This window comes from Engystomops pustulosus, unplaced genomic scaffold (genome assembly GCF_040894005.1).
Source record: "Engystomops pustulosus unplaced genomic scaffold, aEngPut4.maternal MAT_SCAFFOLD_139, whole genome shotgun sequence".
Lineage (NCBI taxonomy): Eukaryota > Metazoa > Chordata > Amphibia > Anura > Leptodactylidae > Engystomops > Engystomops pustulosus.
In genome coordinates, this window is record NW_027285019.1 from 137,082 (window position 1) to 145,000 (window position 7,919).

A 7,919-nucleotide genomic window follows, 5' to 3' on the forward strand; every position below is an offset into this window, starting at 1 on the left:
GACAGTGACACTTGGCCGGGTAGGCGAAGTGGCTTCTCCCGCTGACTTGCCCCTTTGGAAGTAGGAGCTCCTACTTCCATGGGCATTATTCCTCCCCGGGACTTGCCGCCAAGTCTGGCCGGGGGACAGTGACACTTGGCCGGGTAGGCGAAGTGGCTTCTCCCGCTGACTTGCCCCTTTGGAAGTAGGAGCTCTTACTTCCATGGGCATTATACCTCTCGAAGACTTAGAGCCAAGTGAGCTCCTACTTCCATGGGCATTATTCCTCCCCGGGACTTGCCGCCAAGTCTGGCCGGGGGACAGTGACACTTGGCCGGGTAGGCGAAGTGGCTTCTCCCGCTGACTTGCCCCTTTGGAAGTAGGAGCTCCTACTTCCATGGGCATTATTCCTCCCCGGGACTTGCCGCCAAGTCTGGCCGGGGGACAGTGACACTTGGCCGGGTAGGCGAAGTGGCTTCTCCCGCTGACTTGCCCCTTTGGAAGTAGGAGCTCCTACTTCCATGGGCATTATTCCTCCCCGGGACTTGCCGCCAAGTCTGGCCGGGGGACAGTGACACTTGGCCGGGTAGGCGAAGTGGCTTCTCCCGCTGACTTGCCCCTTTGGAAGTAGGAGCTCTTACTTCCATGGGCATTATACCTCTCGAAGACTTAGAGCCAAGTGAGCTCCTACTTCCATGGGCATTATTCCTCCCCGGGACTTGCCGCCAAGTCTGGCCGGGGGACAGTGACACTTGGCCGGGTAGGCGAAGTGGCTTCTCCCGCTGACTTGCCCCTTTGGAAGTAGGAGCTCCTACTTCCATGGGCATTATTCCTCCCCGGGACTTGCCGCCAAGTCTGGCCGGGGGACAGTGACACTTGGCCGGGTAGGCGAAGTGGCTTCTCCCGCTGACTTGCCCCTTTGGAAGTAGGAGCTCCTACTTCCATGGGCATTATTCCTCCCCGGGACTTGCCGCCAAGTCTGGCCGGGGGACAGTGACACTTGGCCGGGTAGGCGAAGTGGCTTCTCCCGCTGACTTGCCCCTTTGGAAGTAGGAGCTCCTACTTCCATGGGCATTATTCCTCCCCGGGACTTGCCGCCAAGTCTGGCCGGGGGACAGTGACACTTGGCCGGGTAGGCGAAGTGGCTTCTCCCGCTGACTTGCCCCTTTGGAAGTAGGAGCTCTTACTTCCATGGGCATTATACCTCTCGAAGACTTAGAGCCAAGTGAGCTCCTACTTCCATGGGCATTATTCCTCCCCGGGACTTGCCGCCAAGTCTGGCCGGGGGACAGTGACACTTGGCCGGGTAGGCGAAGTGGCTTCTCCCGCTGACTTGCCCCTTTGGAAGTAGGAGCTCCTACTTCCATGGGCATTATTCCTCCCCGGGACTTGCCGCCAAGTCTGGCCGGGGGACAGTGACACTTGGCCGGGTAGGCGAAGTGGCTTCTCCCGCTGACTTGCCCCTTTGGAAGTAGGAGCTCCTACTTCCATGGGCATTATTCCTCCCCGGGACTTGCCGCCAAGTCTGGCCGGGGGACAGTGACACTTGGCCGGGTAGGCGAAGTGGCTTCTCCCGCTGACTTGCCCCTTTGGAAGTAGGAGCTCTTACTTCCATGGGCATTATACCTCTCGAAGACTTAGAGCCAAGTGAGCTCCTACTTCCATGGGCATTATTCCTCCCCGGGACCTACTGCCAAGTGTGGCCGGGGAACAGTGACTCTTGGCCGGATAGAACTAGTGGCTTCTCCCGCTGACTTGCCCCTTTGGAAGTAGGAGCTCCTACTTCCATGGGCATTATTCCTCCCCGGGACCTACTGCCAAGTGTGGCCGGGGAACAGTGACTCTTGGCCGGATAGGCCAAGTGGCTTCTCCCGCTGACTTGCCCCTTTGGAAGTAGGAGCTCCTACTTCCATGGGCATTATTCCTCCCCGGGACCTACTGCCAAGTGTGGCCGGGGAACAGTGACATGTGGCCGGATAGGCCAAGTGGCTTCTCCCGCTGACTTGCCCCTTTGGAAGTAGTAGCTCCTACTTCCATGGGCATTATTCCTCCCCGGGACCTACTGCCAAGTGTGGCCGGGGAACAGTGACTCTTGGCCGGATAGGCCGAGTGGCTTCTCCCGCTGACTTGCCCCTTTGGAAGTAGGAGCTCCTACTTCCATGGGCATTATTCCTCCCCGGGACCTACGGCCAAGTGTGGCCGGGGAACAGTGACTCTTGGCCGGTTAGGCCAAGTGGCTTCTCCCGCTGACTTGCCCCTATGGAAGTAGGAGCTCTTACTTCCATGGGCAGTATACCTCTCGGGGACTTAGAGCCAAGTGTCTTCACCCTTTGGAGGTAGTAGCTCCTACTTCCATGGGCATTATTCCTCCCCGGGACATACTGCCAAGTGTGGCCGGGGAACAGTGACTCTTGGCCGGATAGGCCAAGTGGCTTCTCCCGCTGACTTGCCCCTTTGGAGGTAGTAGCTCCTACTTCCATGGGCATTATTCCTCCCCGGGACCTACAGCCAAGAGTGGCCGGGGAACAGTGACTCCTGGCCGGATAGGCCAAGTGGCTTCTCCCGCTGACTTGCCCCTTTGGAAGTAGGAGCTCCTACTTCCATGGGCATTATTCCTCCCCGGGACCTACTGCCAAGTGTGGCCGGGGAACAGTGACTCTTGGCCGGATAGGCCAAGTGGCTTCTCCCGCTGACTTGCCCCTTTGGAAGTAGGAGCTCTTACTTCCATGGGCATTATTCCTCCCCGGGACCTACTGCCAAGTGTGGCCGGGGAACAGTGACTCTTGGCCGGATAGGCCAAGTGGCTTCTCCCGCTGACTTGCCCCTTTGGAAGTAGGAGCTCTTACTTCCATGGTCATTATTCCTCCCCGGGACCTACTGCCAAGTGTAGCCGGGGAACAGTGACTCTTTGCCGGATAGGCCAAGTGGCTTCTCCCGCTGACTTGCCCCTTTGGAAGTAGGAGCTCCTACTTCCATGGGCATTATTCCTCCCCGGGACCTACTGCCAAGTGTGGCCGGGGAACAGTGACTCTTGGCCGGATAGGCCAAGTGGCTTCTCCCGCTGACTTGCCCCTTTGGAAGTAGGAGCTCTTACTTCCATGGGCATTATTCCTCCCCGGGACCTACTGCCAAGTGTGGCCGGGGAACAGTGACTCTTGGCCGGGTAGGCCAAGTGGCTTCTCCCGCTGACTTGCCCCTTTGGAAGTAGGAGCTCTTACTTCCATGGTCATTATTCCTCCCCGGGACCTACTGCCAAGTGTAGCCGGGGAAGAGTGACTCTTGGCCGGATAGGCCAAGTGGCTTCTCCCGCTGACTTGCCCCTATGGAAGTAGGAGCTCTTACTTCCATGGGCATTATTCCTCCCCGGGACCTACTGCCAAGTGTGGCCGGGGAACAGTGACTCTTGGCCGGATAGGCCAAGTGGCTTCTCCCGCTGACTTGCCCCTTTGGAAGTAGGAGCTCTTACTTCCATGGTCATTATTCCTCCCCGGGACCTACTGCCAAGTGTGGCCGGGGAACAGTGACTCTTGGCCGGATAGGCCAAGTGGCTTCTCCCGCTGACTTGCCCCTTTGGAAGTAGGAGCTCCTACTTCCATGGGCATTATTCCTCCCCGGGACCTACTGCCAAGTGTGGCCGGGGAACAGTGACTCTTGCCTGGGTAGGCCAAGTGGCTTCTCCCGCTGACTTGCCCCTTTGGAAGTAGGAGCTCCTACTTCCATGGGCATTATTCCTCCCCGGGACCTACTGCCAAGTGTGGCCGGGGAACAGTGACTCTTGGCCGGATAGAACTAGTGGCTTCTTCCGCTGACTTGCCCCTTTGGAAGTAGGAGCTCCTACTTCCATGGGCATTATTCCTCCCCGGGACCTACAGCCAAGCTTGGCCGGGGGACAGTGACATGTGGCCGGATAGGCCAAGTGGCTTCTCCCGCTGACTTGCCCCTATGGAAGTAGGAGCTCTTACTTCCATGGGCAGTATACCTCTCGAGGACTTAGAGCCAAGTGTCTTCACCCTTTGGAGGTAGTAGCTCCTACTTCCATGGGCATTATTCCTCCCCGGGACCTACTGCCAAGTGTGGCCGGGGGACAGTGACATGTGGCCGGATAGGCCAAGTGGCTTCTCCCGCTGACTTGCCCCTTTGGAAGTAGGAGCTCTTACTTCCATGGGCATTATTCCTCCCCGGGACCTACAGCCAAGAGTGGCCGGGGAACAGTGACTCCTGGCCGGATAGGCCAAGTGGCTTCTCCCGCTGACTTGCCCCTTTGGAAGTAGGAGCTCCTACTTCCATGGGCATTATTCCTCCCCGGGACCTACTGCCAAGTGTGGCCGGGGAACAGTGACTCTTGGCCGGATAGGCCAAGTGGCTTCTCCCGCTGACTTGCCCCTTTGGAAGTAGGAGCTCTTACTTCCATGGGCATTATTCCTCCCCGGGACCTACTGCCAAGTGTGGCCGGGGAACAGTGACTCTTGGCCGGATAGGCCAAGTGGCTTCTCCCGCTGACTTGCCCCTTTGGAAGTAGGAGCTCTTACTTCCATGGTCATTATTCCTCCCCGGGACCTACTGCCAAGTGTAGCCGGGGAACAGTGACTCTTTGCCGGATAGGCCAAGTGGCTTCTCCCGCTGACTTGCCCCTTTGGAAGTAGGAGCTCCTACTTCCATGGGCATTATTCCTCCCCGGGACCTACTGCCAAGTGTGGCCGGGGAACAGTGACTCTTGGCCGGATAGGCCAAGTGGCTTCTCCCGCTGACTTGCCCCTTTGGAAGTAGGAGCTCTTACTTCCATGGGCATTATTCCTCCCCGGGACCTACTGCCAAGTGTGGCCGGGGAACAGTGACTCTTGGCCGGATAGGCCAAGTGGCTTCTCCCGCTGACTTGCCCCTTTGGAAGTAGGAGCTCTTACTTCCATGGTCATTATTCCTCCCCGGGACCTACTGCCAAGTGTAGCCGGGGAAGAGTGACTCTTGGCCGGATAGGCCAAGTGGCTTCTCCCGCTGACTTGCCCCTATGGAAGTAGGAGCTCTTACTTCCATGGGCATTATTCCTCCCCGGGACCTACTGCCAAGTGTGGCCGGGGAACAGTGACTCTTGGCCGGATAGGCCAAGTGGCTTCTCCCGCTGACTTGCCCCTTTGGAAGTAGGAGCTCTTACTTCCATGGTCATTATTCCTCCCCGGGACCTACTGCCAAGTGTGGCCGGGGAATAGTGACTCTTGGCCGGATAGGCCAAGTGGCTTCTCCCGCTGACTTGCCCCTTTGGAAGTAGGAGCTCCTACTTCCATGGGCATTATTCCTCCCCGGGACCTACTGCCAAGTGTGGCCGGGGAACAGTGACTCTTGCCTGGGTAGGCCAAGTGGCTTCTCCCGCTGACTTGCCCCTTTGGAAGTAGGAGCTCCTACTTCCATGGGCATTATTCCTCCCCGGGACCTACTGCCAAGTGTGGCCGGGGAACAGTGACTCTTGGCCGGATAGAACTAGTGGCTTCTTCCGCTGACTTGCCCCTTTGGAAGTAGGAGCTCCTACTTCCATGGGCATTATTCCTCCCCGGGACCTACAGCCAAGCTTGGCCGGGGGACAGTGACATGTGGCCGGATAGGCCAAGTGGCTTCTCCCGCTGACTTGCCCCTATGGAAGTAGGAGCTCTTACTTCCATGGGCAGTATACCTCTCGAGGACTTAGAGCCAAGTGTCTTCACCCTTTGGAGGTAGTAGCTCCTACTTCCATGGGCATTATTCCTCCCCGGGACCTACTGCCAAGTGTGGCCGGGGGACAGTGACATGTGGCCGGATAGGCCAAGTGGCTTCTCCCGCTGACTTGCCCCTTTGGAAGTAGGAGCTCTTACTTCCATGGGCATTATTCCTCCCCGGGACCTACAGCCAAGTGTGGCCGGGGAACAGTGACTCTTGGACGGATAGGCCAAGTGGCTGCTCCCGCTGACTTGCCCCTTTGGAAGTAGGAGCTCCTACTTCCATGGGCATTATTCCTCCCCGGGACCTACTGCCAAGTGTGGCCGGGGAACAGTGACTCTTGGCCGGATAGGCCAAGTGGCTGCTCCCGCTGACTTGCCCCTTTGGAAGTAGGAGCTCTTACTTCCATGGGCATTATTCCTCCCCGGGACCTACTGCCAAGTGTGGCCGGGGGACAGTGACATGTGGCCGGATAGGCCAAGTGGCTTCTCCCGCTGACTTGCCCCTTTGGAAGTAGGAGCTCTTACTTCCATGGGCATTATTCCTCCCCGGGACCTACTGCCAAGTGTGGCCGGGGGACAGTGACTCTTGGCCGGATAGGCCAAGTGGCTTCTCCCGCTGACTTGCCCCTTTGGAAGTAGGAGCTCTCACTTCCATGGGCAGTATACCTCTCGGGGACTTAGAGCCAAGTGTCTTCACCCTTTGGAGGTAGGAGCTCTTACTTCCATGGGCATTATTCCTCTCCGGGACCTACAGCCAAGTGTGGCCGGGGAACAGTGACACTTGGCCGGATAGGCCAAGTGGCTGCTCCCGCTGACTTGCCCCTTTGGAAGTAGGAGCTCCTACTTCCATGGGCATTATTCCACCCCGGGACCTATTGCCAAGTGTGGCCGGGGAACAGTGACTCTTGGCCGGATAGGCCAAGTGGCTTCTCCCGCTGACTTGCCCCTTTGGAAGTAGGAGCTCCTACTTCCATGGGCATTATTCCTCCCCGGGACCTACTGCCAAGTAAGGCCGGGGAACAGTGACTCTTGGCCGGATAGAACTAGTGGCTTCTTCCGCTGACTTGCCCCTTTGGAAGTAGGAGCTCCTACTTCCATGGGCATTATTCCTCCCCGGGACCTACAGCCAAGTGTGGCCGGGGGACAGTGACATGTGGCCGGATAGGCCAAGTGGCTTCTCCCGCTGACTTGCCCCTTTGGAAGTAGGAGCTCCTACTTCCATGGGCATTATTCCTCCCCAGGACCTACTGCCAAGTGTGGCCGGGGAACAGTGACTCTTGGCCGGGTAGGCCAAGTGGCTTCTCCCGCTGACTTGCCCCTTTGGAAGTAGGAGCTCCTACTTCCATGGGCATTATTCCTCCCCGGGACCTACTGCCAAGTGTGGCCGGGGAACAGTGACTCTTGGCCGGGTAGGCCAAGTGGCTTCTCCCGCTGACTTGCCCCTTTGGAAGTAGGAGCTCTTACTCCCATGGGCAGTATACCTCTCGGGGACTTAGAGCCAAGTGTCTTCACCCTTTGGAGGTAGTAGCTCCTACTTCCATGGGCATTATTCCTCCCCGGGACCTACTGCCAAGTGTAGCCGGGGAACAGTGACTCTTGGCCGGATAGAACTAGTGGCTTCTCCCGCTGACTTGCCCCTTTGGAAGTAGGAGCTCCTACTTCCATGGGCATTATTCCTCCCCGGGACCTATTGCCAAGTGTGGCCGGGGAACAGTGTGTCTTGGCCGGATAGGCCAAGTGGCTTCTCCCGCTGACTTGCCCCTTTGGAAGTAGGAGCTCCTACTTCCATGGGCATTATTCCTCCCCGGGACCTACTGCCAAGAGTGGCCGGGGAACAGTGACTCTTGGCCGGATAGGCCAAGTGGCTTCTCCCGCTGACTTGCCCCTTTGGAAGTAGGAGCTCCTACTTCCATGGGCATTATTCCTCCCCGGGACCTACTGCCAAGTAAGGCCGGGGAACAGTGACTCTTGGCCGGATAGAACTAGTGGCTTCTTCCGCTGACTTGCCCCTTTGGAAGTAGGAGCTCCTACTTCCATGGGCATTATTCCTCCCCGGGACCTACAGCCAAGCTTGGCCGGGGGACAGTGACATGTGGCCGGATAGGCCAAGTGGCTTCTCCCGCTGACTTGCCCCTTTGGAGGTAGGAGCTCTTACTTCCATGGGCATTATTCCTCTCCGGGACCTACAGCCAAGTCTGGCCGGGGAACAGTGACATGCGGCCGGATACGGCCGAGCGGCTGCTCCCGCTGACG